The sequence below is a fragment of the Cervus canadensis genome, chromosome 6 (genome assembly GCF_019320065.1).
Source record: "Cervus canadensis isolate Bull #8, Minnesota chromosome 6, ASM1932006v1, whole genome shotgun sequence".
Lineage (NCBI taxonomy): Eukaryota > Metazoa > Chordata > Mammalia > Artiodactyla > Cervidae > Cervus > Cervus canadensis.
In genome coordinates this window covers 72,131,911-72,144,054 of record NC_057391.1, presented here as the reverse complement: position 1 = coordinate 72,144,054, position 12,144 = coordinate 72,131,911, and positions in this window count along the sequence as shown.

Genomic DNA, 12,144 nt, shown 5'->3' with positions numbered 1-12,144 from the left:
CAGCACTACTATCCCTACCAAGCCCAGAGGGAAATGCCAGAGGCTCAGGGTTTGCTGTTGGCAGTTGGAAGAGACGGCTGGATTTTGGAAAAGCACAGGACAGCTTAGGCAGTGTTTTCTCCACTCACCCTAGGAAAGAGCACCTGAGTGCTCTGGACACATAACTGTCTACTCCATAGCCTGAACCTCTCAGATGACTGCCCTTCATTCCCCTAATACCCTTCCCCTCCTTGATAGTCAAGTGCATGGCAACTTCAGACTGTACTGATCACAGAAGGGTCCCACATAAGGAGTTTGCAAACCAGGGTTCTCCAACTTACTGTGCTATCAACTAGAGAGGACAGGGAGCTTATGTATCAATAACTTGGTAGAGGCAGCAGCAACTGTACTGAGCTTGGTTAAAGGAGTGGTTTGGGGCCACATGACTAGGTCATTTCCAAAGTTCCCTTCCCTTCTAAAGTTCTCTAGTATGGTCCCAGCCAAGGCAGCTGTGCCGTGCTTAAAAGCACGCATTTCAGCATCAGAGGGGCTTTCCAGGTGGGCTGTGTGCTTATGCGTGCTTAGTCGCTAGTTGGTCTGACTCTGTGACCCCATGGACTGGGGTCCCACCAGGCTCCACTGTCCATGGGTATTCCCCAGGCAAGAATCCGGGAGTGGGTTGCCATTCCCTCCTCCAGGGGATCTTCCCACCCCAGGGATCAAACCCAGGTCTCCCGCATTGCAGGTGGATTCTTTACCGTCTGAGCCACCAGGGAAGCCCCAGGTGGCAGAGTGGTAAAGAATCCGCCAGTCGATGCAAGAGACGCAACAGACGCAGGTTCAATCCCTGGGTCAGGAAGATACGCTGGAGGAGGAAATGGCAACCCACTCCAATATTGTTGCCTGGAAAATCCCATGGGCAGAGGAACCTGAGGAGCTACAGGCCATGGGGTCTCAAGGAGTCGGACACAACTGAGCGAGCACACACGCATACGGGGCATCAGAGAGGCTTGGGTTCAGATCCTGGCTCAGCCCTTTATCAGCTAAGTGATGTTGGGCAAGTGACTTGACCTTGCTCAGCCTCAGTTTCTTCATCTTCACTGGGCTATTGGGAGCTTCTGTGACACAATGCAGGACTTAGTACAGCACCTGGCATGGCGAAAATGCTCAGTACTGTGGCTGCTATGCTTAGTTGCTCAGTGGTGTCCAACTCTTTGCAAACAACCCCATGGACTGTAGCCTGCCAGGCTCCTCTGGGATTCTGGGGATTCTCCAGACAAAGATATTGGAGTGGGTCACCATGCCCTGTGGCTACCATCATTATTACTATTTTAAAATGTCTCTTTCTGGGAAAACACAAAGTTTTTCTAAAAACCAGCATCTTTCCTTTTGAAACTGAGTAGAATAAAAGAGGATGTGGCATTCTGAAGGTTCAGGTGGTTCTTTTTATTTTTTACTTTAAAAGGTCAGAGGGATAGCCATAAGGAACAATCCTCAGAGGTAATTACTGAAGGAAAGTGAGAGGGGAGGCTACATGACTGCTCAAGGTCACAAACCTAATTAATTGGCCAATCTGCTCTTAATCTCAGATTTCTCCTGTGTCCCAATCAAGCATCCTATTTGAGCACCACACTGCCTAACTCTAACTGTGCTCTGAGATACCTTGGTATTAGAAGTATCACTCAGAGTCTCTGGGTTGTATTAGTATTAAGCTACCCTGGTGGCTCAGAGGTAAAGAATCCTCCTGCATTGCAGAAGACACACGCAGGAGAGGCAGACTCAATCCCTGGGTCAGGAAGATCCCCTGGAGCAGGAAATAGCAACCCACTCTAGCATTCTAACCTGGGAAACCCTGGCAGGCTACAGTCCGTGGGGCCGCAAAGAGTAGGACACGACTTGGTGACTGAAAAATAACAATAACCATCTAGTAAGCACTTGTGATTTGCCTGGCATTGTACTTGAATTCAGTCCTATTCATTCAGTCCTTAAAACACCCCATGTATAAGCATCACGTCCCTAATTTATGACAGAGAAATTCAGGCACAGAAAGGTTAATCATGTTGCCCGAGGTGCCACAGCCAATAAGTGGCAGAGTCAGAATTCTGGCAGTGATTTAATTCAGTGGATCCAAGGGAATCAGAAGGCAACAGAGTCCCTGTCAGCTCTAAATCACACTGTATGGATCTGAGGAGTTAGGATTCTAAGGCACTCTCAGGCACCCAACATTTGAAGCACACGATAAGCCCCCTAAAACTCTGTCTCTTTGTGCTTCTGTGTGGTGTTGGGAATGACCCACATCAAAGCAAGAGCTGGAGAGAAAGAACCTGACCCGTGCTTGGCAGCAGACCCAGCCTGACCTTCTCAAACTGGAAGAGAAAGGTCATTCCATTGGACTTCCCCACATTCAATGGCAGGAGGCTTTCTTCCTAGAATATTCTCCAAATCTTCTCCAAAGACACAATGTGCAGCTTACAGCAGGATTCAGAGGAAGCCAGTAAGTCTGAGAGCTGGGAGCACAGCCTGGCAGGGTAGACTTGTGGGTTTGGACTGAAGGAACAGCAGCAGAGCTCAGGGTGAGCTGGAAGGAAGTTTCGTATCTGCCCATGTTCCAGCCTGGTGTCTGTGTGCACAGAAATGCAGAAGGTACAATCTGAGGAGCATTAATAACTAGTAGTAACTCTCAGCAGCTAAGAGGCTAGCACAGGGGAGCAGTTATAAGGGTACAGTGTCTGGAATTCAGCACACTTGGATTTTATTGCCTGTAAGGTCTCTTATGAGCTGGGTTGTAATTGGGATGTCATTACCTTCTCCGGGCCTCATGTCCTCACGTGTAAGGTGGAATCGTAACCGCAGTCAGTGTGAAGATGCATGTAAAACAGGAAGCCCAGTGCCCAGGACAGGGAAAGTGCTCAACAGATGTCTGTCCATATTAACTGGGATTCTAAATAAACACTCTCCTTTGCAGAATTGCCCCAAATACTCAGTCAACCTTCTCAGCTAATTTCTGGCCTCTGTTTGCTAGTTTGGCAAACAGATTTATTAGAGTTGTCTCTGAAAATTCCTCCCAATACTGGAAAAGTTACCTTATACTTGCCTTTAAAAGTGATGTGTAGAATTTTGATTTTTCAAAATATTGTCATACAAACTCATATATTGCTGCTGGGGATGCAAAATAGTACAGTCACTTTGAAAAACAGCCTGACAGTCTCTTATAAAATTAAACATACACTTACCATACGACCCAGCAATTCCACTCTTAGGTACTTATCCAAGTGAAATGAAAACTTATGTTCACATAAAAACCTGTATGCAAATGTTTATAGCAGCTCTATTCCGAATTGTCAAAAACTGGAAACAACCCACATGTCCTTCAGCTGGTGAATGGGTAAACAAACTAGTATATCCATCAATGGAATACCACCTCACAGTAACAAGAACGGACTGGTAACATATGCAATAACTTGGATGAATCCCAAATGCAAAGCAAAAGAATCTAGACACAAAAGGCTACATACTGCATGATGCTGTTTCTGTGATATTCTAGAACAGGTAAAATTATAGATATAGAAAATAGATCAGTTGTGGTTTTCAAAGGCTCGAGGTCATGGGGGTTGTTGACTAGAAAGAGGCACAGAAGAATTTGGGGGGATAGCAGAACAGTTCTATACTTGATTGTGGTAATAGGTTGCATGACAGTCTGCATTTGTCAAACTGGCAGAAATGTCACTAAAAACTGAAGTTTACTTTATATAAATTATACCTCAATTCTTAAAAAACAAAAGAGACTATTGGCACATGCGTAACCTCATTTTATCTGCATAGCTCCATCCCCTAGGGCAGGTTCTCTCCTGTTTGCTCTGGGACAGAGGCTTGTAGAAGCCTTGGAGCTCCAGTAGAATCAGGACCACCCCTTTACTTAGCTGCATCCACTATGATTGTGGGGGACTCCGGGGTAATAGCCCCTACAGTCATTTCTTTCTTGCATCTTTCTTTTTCCATAAATGTCTAATGTTTTGAGCCATCCATTTAAATAACACCAAGAATTAATCACTTTATTTGTTAATTAAATGTTTGGTGGTGGCTATTTAAATTCCACAAAGCTTCAGAGAGACGTATTCCTTCCACAGTCCCCAGTTTTGTCACGGGCAGGAGACAAAGGACATCTCTTTGAAGAAACCACGTGCCCTGGGGCATACATGTTCCTCTAATGTAAAAGGAAGTTAGAGTTGGTAGGCAAAATATTCTTGCCACAGTCAGCAAGAAGCCAGATCAAAGTTGCAAAATCTGTCATATTGATACTTAGTCGTGATTTCCAAATTGCCTTGAGGAATACATTTTGCTTTTGGAGAGCCTCACAATGAAGACTCTGACTGAATTATTATTTAAAATAAAAGCTGTTGTCCCATTCAACCTCAAACATCTCCATGAAAGATCTGTAATTTCTGTTTGTTTACTCTTTTTAAATTGGGCTTTGATTATATGATCAAACATATGAGAAATATTATTCCATTATACTAAAATGTCTCCTACCTAATAAACTATTGTATTCATATACCATACCAGTAGCAAAAGTGATCAGTGTAACAACTTCCACGAGCAAATACCAACGTCTATAAGGAAACTAACCCTATCAAACAAAACATCCTCTGCGGGCCCTTTCTTAAGAAAGCTATGAACAGATGCCTTTGCTTTTCTGACAAAGGAGTCAAATTAGTTCAAGGACTACAAGTAAGGCATAGGCTAAACACAGACTGGCCCTTGACTTAATCTCCTCCTCTCCATCCTGACCCCTAAGTCCTCAGAATTGTTGAAACACATTTTGAGAAGAATTCAGAGCAGGGCATTATTAGCGGGGACTGCCCTGCCAAGCGCAATATGTGGAGCAAAACCCAAACAAATAGCCTCTTTGTTTTCTATCAGCCCCAGGGGCTCAGGTCAGGTAGGGAAGCTCTACTTAGCTTTCTGGCAAAGATGAAACCATTTTCATAATTCTTTCTCCAGATACTTCTAAGAATGAATTAACATTTACTGATGGATTCTGTGGTGTTGGAGAAGACTCTTAAGAGTCCCTTGGCCTGCAAGATCATACCAGTCAATCCTAAAGGAAATCAGTACTAAATATTCATTGGAAGGACTGGTGCTGAAGCTGAAACTCCAATCCTTTGGCCACCTGATGCGAAGAACTGACTCATTGGGAAAGACCCTGATGCTGGGAAAGATTGAAGGCAGGAGTAGAAGGGGATGGCAGAGGATGAGATGGTTGGACGGCATCATGGACTTGATGGACATGAGTTTGAGTAAGCTCCAGGAGTTGGTGATGGACAGGGAAGCCTGGTGTGCTGCAGTCCATAGGGTCGCAAAGAGTCAGACATGACTGAGCGACTGAACTGACTGACTGATGGAGTCTATAAAGTATGATGGCCTTGAAATAAACAATTCTTAGGTTCAGGTTCACATTATTTATTGTGTACTTGCCACAGGCCAGCTACCATGCTAGGTGCCAGGGATATGATTAAGAGCAAAACAGGCATGGTCCCTGAACTCACAGAGTTTATGGTCTAGTGGGCTGATAGTCCATAAACAAGTAAGTAAACATCAAATAAAAACAGATGGTGATTGTCTTAGTAGATTCATGCTGCTCTAACAAAATACCACAGACAGGATGGTTTATAACCACAGACCTCTATTGCTCATGGTTCTGGAGGCTGAAAGTTCAAGGTACTGAACAGTCTACTCTATTCTGCAAAGAGAAAAAAATATAGTAGGAATACTGTGGCTTGTGCTTCCTCTTTTATTACACCCTAGAGGAGGAGTGACTCATTAGCTTGGAGAACAAGAGAAGAAACTGATTGCCTGTGGCTCACTCCATTCCCACTAATCCAGCTCTGGAGAATCCAGGAGGACTTCCTTGAGGAGGTGATGGCAAAGTCCCAAAGGATGAGAAGAAAAAGAGAATAAGTGGGAATGGTTTGGGGGAGATACTAGAATGTGGAAATTCCTGGAGGCAAAAGAAAACATGGTCATTTGGGGGAAAGGCAAAAAGTTCTGCACAGTTGGAGTATAGAGGGTAGGAGATTAGGAGCTAAGAGATAAAACTGGCAAAAAAACAAAAAACAAAAAACAGGCCAGATCATGAAGAGCATTATGTGCCAAACTATAGAGTGTAAGCTTTATCCTAAGGGCATTGAGAGGGATCGCTAGCTCAGTCTCTCAGTCGTGTCCAACTCTTTGTGATCCATGAACTATAGCCTGCCAGGCTCCTCTGTCCATGGGATTTTCCAGGCAAGAACACTGGAGTGGGTTGTCCTTTCCTTCTCCAGTGGATCTTCCCGACCCAGGGATCGAACCTGGGTATCTCACATTGCAGGCTGACTCTTTACTGTCTGAGCCACCAGAGAGGGATAGAAAGGTTTAATGAAGACAGTGAAGATATACCATTCCTAGATCAAACTGGCTGGAGGGCAGAAAACAGAAGAAAGATTGCAATTCTTCAGCCCTCTCTGAAAAAGTGAGAAAAGGAGGAAAGGGTCCTTTCCTCTGCTGTGTCAACTTCCTTTTGGCCCTCCACATCAGACTGGCCTGAGCCCCAGCTCTGAGCTCCTGTCAGAGAGCCCTCCCCACACAGCCCTTGTCCCAGCTCCAATAACCACTCCTTCCCTCTCCCCTGCAGGCCAAGCGGTGGGCACAGACTGCTCACGGTGCTGTCCGATTCCTTGTAGTTTCTTTACACCCTGCCCACATATTTGTAAACAACTTCGTTATTAATAACCCCTCAGATGATCCTAATTTGAGTATGCCAGCTGGTTCCTGCTGGTATCTTTGTGGTTACACCCTCCCTCTCCCCTGCAAATAAAGAGAAAGCAAGCGTAAGTGGCATGGAAAAGGAGGAGGCCTCTTCCTCGAGATTATGGCTTGAGAAGCTTGCTGCTTAGTAAAGATAACTGACTTACTGAGATAGTGGTTGTCTTTTAATAGCCCTACTGTTTGGGTGAGAATGATGCTGCTCACTTAAAAAGAGAAGAAAAAGAAAAATCTCCAGAAACCTCACCTCCCAGAGGCAAATGCAACTAACATTTTTGCTGAATATTCTTCTACACATTTCTCTATACATACATACTCAGATACATGCAACTTTATATAAATGAATTCTACTCCAAATGCTGAGCCAAACCTACCTTTTCTCATTCATAAGCCTCAGGTTCTGAGTTGCCTGTGGATGATTCCAAGTAGACCTGTTGGGAAACAAACAGAATATAATAATCTAGAGTTCAAGTCTTGAGGCTGCCGTCAGAGAGAAGAAAGACAACCATGAAAGCCTCAGGAGACAGAGGATCCTGTCAGGCAGAGAGTAGGAGGCGAAGAGGTGGGGGCCACCACAGAGCCACTGGAACTCAAACACTGACAGGGCAGGAAGAACCGAAGGATACAGAGAAGGAGCAGCTAAGGAGGTAAGGGGAAGCCGGAGAGTTCTTGGCCTTTGAGAAACAGGGGCGGTCCACAGTGAAGAAGGCCGCTGTCAGCTCAAAGGACGTAAGGGCTTTGGATTTACCAATAAAAAGGTGGCTGGTAGCCTGGAGGAGAGTGATTTCAGGTGCAAATTCCCTGGCAGTACCATGGTTGGGACTCGGTGCTTTCACGGCCAGGGCCCAGGTTCGATCCCCAGTTGGGGGAAGTAAGATCCGGCAAGGAGCACAGTGTGGCAAAAATAAAAGGAAAAAGAGTGACTTTAGTCAAGTGGTAGAGTGGAAGCCAAATTGAAAAGAGCTGAGGAGAAAATGGAGGTAATCTACTCCCCAATTTGCTGTCCCCTTCCCCCTCATCAGAGCTTTTTCAGACTCTTATTAGTTTGAAACTCTGTGAATCCACCTGAGTATACTGTTATAGTTCAGATCTGACTTGGTAGGTCTGGAGTGGGCTCTATATTTCTAACAAGCTCCCTGGTGATGTGGATACCACTGAACCAAACTTGAAGTAGCAAGGAGTTAGACTGGGCTGCCGAGTCAGTGTCAAGGCCCAGTCTTGATGAGCGCCTTACCAAAGACACTCAGGTGTACAGAGATTAAAATGAATTATTAGGGTCTTACATTATTATCCACATCAGAAAAATACTAAAAAGGAAAACAAGAGGAAATTTCTGCACTCTATGTCTGGTTCTTTCCTGTATAGGTGCCATCCTCATGAAAGTCCGTTCATTTGAGTCACTTAAAACTTATTAGGATTTCTTAGTTATTATTTCTATTTTAATTGCATTAGGCTCCAGAACATGCTAAAATCGCAGTCCTTTGAAATGTGTTACTATTTGCTTCATGGTTCAAAGCATGATGAATTTTTGTAAATGCTCCATGAGTGCTTGGAAAGAAATTATTCCATAATTGAGTTCAAGGCTTTATGTCTATTAGGCCAAACTTAATAACTGGGTTTGACAGGTCTTCATAATCTATCAATTACTAAAATGAAATCTGTTAAAACCACCATTCTCTCTCTACCTGGAAAGTCTTTCCTCCTCATCTCTCCAACTCGCCCAGTCTTCCATCCAACAACTGGGGATTCATGGTGACCAAAATCTGACCAGGTCCCTGCAGAACCAGTCCTTCCCCTCCTGAAGCTGACAGTCTAAAAAGGTTTATCTGGGAGAAGGAAACGGCAACCCACTCCAGTACCCTTGCCTAGAAAATCCCATGGACGGAGGAGCCTGGTGTCCATGGGGTATCTCAAAGAGTCAGAACTGAGCGACTTCACTTTCATCAATAAATTACAATTTTCAAACTCAGAAAAAAAATAAATAAATAAATAAAAAGGTTTATCTGGTCAACACCACCTCCTCCACTCACCTCAGTTGTTGTCGTTCAGTCACTCAGTCGTGTCTGACTCTTTGAGACCCCATGGACTGCATGCCAGGCTTCCCTGTCTTCACTGTCTCCCAGACTTTGCTCAAATTCTTGTCCATTGAGTCAATGATGCCATCCAACCATTTCATCCTCTGTTGTCCCCTTCTCCTCCTGCCTTCAGTCTTTCCCAGCATCAAGGTATTTTCCAATGAGTCGGTTCTTCACATCAGGTGGCCAAAGTATTGGAGCTTCAGCATCAATCCTTCCAATGAATATTCAGGGTTCATTTCCTTTAAAATTGACTGGTTTGATCTTTTTGCTATGCAAAGGACTCTCAAGAGTCTTCTCCAGCACCACAGTTTCAAATCACAGTTTCAATTCTTCAACATTCAGCCTTCTTCAGGGTCCAACTCTCACATCTGTACAAGACTACAGGGAAAACCATAGCTTTGACGATAATGACTTTTGTTGGCAAAGTGATGTCTCTGCTTTTTAAACACTGTCTAGGTTTGTCATCTCTTTTCTTCCAAGGAGCAAGAATCTTTCAATTTCATGGCTGCAGTCACTATCTGCAGTGATTTTGGAGCCCAATAAAATAAACTCTGTCACTGTTTCCTTTTTTTCCCCATCTATTTGCCATGAAGTGATGGGACCGGATGCCATGATCTTAGTTTTTGAATGGTGAGTTTTAAGCCAGCTTTTTCACTCTCCTCTTTCACCTTCATCAAGAGGCTCTTTAGTTGCTCTTCACTTTCTGCCATTAGGGTGGTGTCATCTGCGAATCTGGGATTATTGATATTTCTCCTGGCAATCTTGATTTGCTTCATACAGCCTGGCATTTCCCAAGATGCATTCTGCATACAAGTTAAATAAGCAGGGTAACAATATGCAGTTCTGATGTACTCCTTTCCCAGTTTTGAACCAATCTGTTTTTCCATGTCCAGTTCTAATAGTTGCTTCTTGACCTGCATACAGGTTTCTCAGGAGGAGGTCAGGTTGTCTGGCATTCCCATCTCTTGAAGAATTTTCCACAGTTTGTTGTGATTCACACAGACAAAGGCTTTGGTAATGTAGTCAATAAAGCAGAAATAGATTTTTTTTGGAACTCTTGCTTTTTCAATGATCCAACGGATGTTGGCAATTTGATCTCTGGTTCCTCTGCCCTTTCTAAATCCAGCTTGAACATCTGGAAGTTCATGGTTCATATACTGTTGAAGCATGGCTTGGAGGACTTTGAGTATTACTTTGCTAGTGTGTGAGATGAGTGCAATTGTGTAGCAGTTTGAACATCCTTTGGCATTGCCCTTCTTTGGGATTAGAAGGAAAACTGATCTTTTTCAGTCCTGTGGCCACTGCTGAGTTTTCCAAATTTGCTGGCATATTGAGTGTAGCCCTTTAACAGCATCGTCTTTTAAGGTTTGAAATAGCTCAGCTGGAATTCCATCATGTCCACTAGCTTTGTTCGTAGTGATGCTTCCTAAGGCCCACTTGGCTTCGCACTCCAGGATGTCTGGCTCTAGGTGAGTGATAGTGGTTATCTGGTTCATGAAGATCTTTTTTATATTGTTCTTCTGGGTATCCTTGCCACCTCTTCTTAATATCTTCTGTTTCTGTTAGGCCCATACTGTTTCTGCACGAAATGTTTTGTTTGTATCTCTAAATTTCTTGAAGAGATCTCTTGTCCTCCATTCTTTCCTCCCTCCTCTGAGCTCTTACATCACTCACTGCCTGTGTAGCTAATGTAACACTCAGTCTGTCTTCATTGCAATGATTTGTGTTCATAATTTACTCCAGCTTTTAAATTCCGGGTAAGCCAAGATTATCCTGTTTTCTATATAACTGCTTTATTGAACTATTGACAAACCATAAAATTCACTCTTGTAAAGTATAAAATTCATCAAAGAAGAACATCTTATTTATCTTGGCATCCTCTGTAGCAGTGGTCCTCCATCTTGGTTGCATGTTGGAATTACCTGTAGATTTTTTTTTTTTTTTTTTAAGAAACCCATGCTACCTGGTTCTCACCCCCAAGAGGTTCTGACTTAATTAGTTTGGCATGTGGCCCAGGCATCAGAATTTGTAAAACTTCAGAGTGATTTTAACTTGTAGCCTGGGTTGCCTTATGGTGCTTTGCACATAACTACCACTCAATAATTGTAATCATGAATTAGTCCTAGGTTCCAGCTAATTAACTCACCCAAGAACTACCTACCTTCCCTGTTTCCCTCTAGTCCCACAGCTCTTATAATGATCTGTTTATGTCTATCTCCTCCACTTGGTGTGAAAGGAAGACTGAGACAAAAGCATTTAGAAAAGATAAGTTTACTTGCAAAGACATGCAGACTTCAAATACAACAGATACTAAAAGGAAAAATGTAAAGATTACCATGTTTACATCTATCTCTAAAGCATAGATAATATGCTTACATGGGGAGATATATAACAAATGACATATTTCCAAATTTCTGTATTTAAAAGTCAGGAATAAAATGGTTCTCATTACAGATTCAGTAATTGATAGGGGAAAACTCAAGATTTCATTCATTTCAGGCACCAGGCATAAGAGTACTTTGGTAACTGTCTTAGGCTTGAAAGTGTCTTGCTCTTCTTCCTATTTTTTCCTCCTGTGAGACTTAATGTACACTTTTTTTTTTTTTAAGTCCTCTAGGTATGTTTTTATTTCCAAAGCAGTAATGTAACCATTCTATTTTAATTTTCAGTTGTCTCCATTGATGACATTAGACTATAACGAATTTTCACTTAATCTTTCTTTCCACACTGCAGTAAAAATAATCCTAACATACAATGAAGACAGCTTTAATATAAAACCTATTTCCAAACTGTTTTTGACAATTTAAACATTCTAAGGTTTTTAAATTAAGGATTTATTGTAAAGGTACACTTAAAATTGCAGCAGTTTTGCTTCCACAACTGTGAAATTCACAAAGAGAGGGTCCGTTCCAGTCTTACACATTATGTCATTTCCGTGCTGGCACACATTGGATGTTCAATAAATATTACGCTGAAATAGATACGATCACACCTCATGCCACAATATTTAAATAAGATTTTAACTAGATAGGGAGCTGCATCAGTTTCCCATTTTGATACTTTTTGCAATTCTTAATTATGGTACTCAACTGGGGCACTCCTTAAATTTCTTACTCTACAACAAATTTAGAAGGCGCTTTTATTTCCATGTAAACGGTTGCTGAGGGTCGGGTGTCTGAAAGGGTCATCCTCAAGTGAGGAGCAAGATGGTCAGTCCCGGATGAATGGACACTAGATTCTCCTGACTGGGAGAGATCCCTCAGAGAGGCCGGTGGTCGGTCATTTT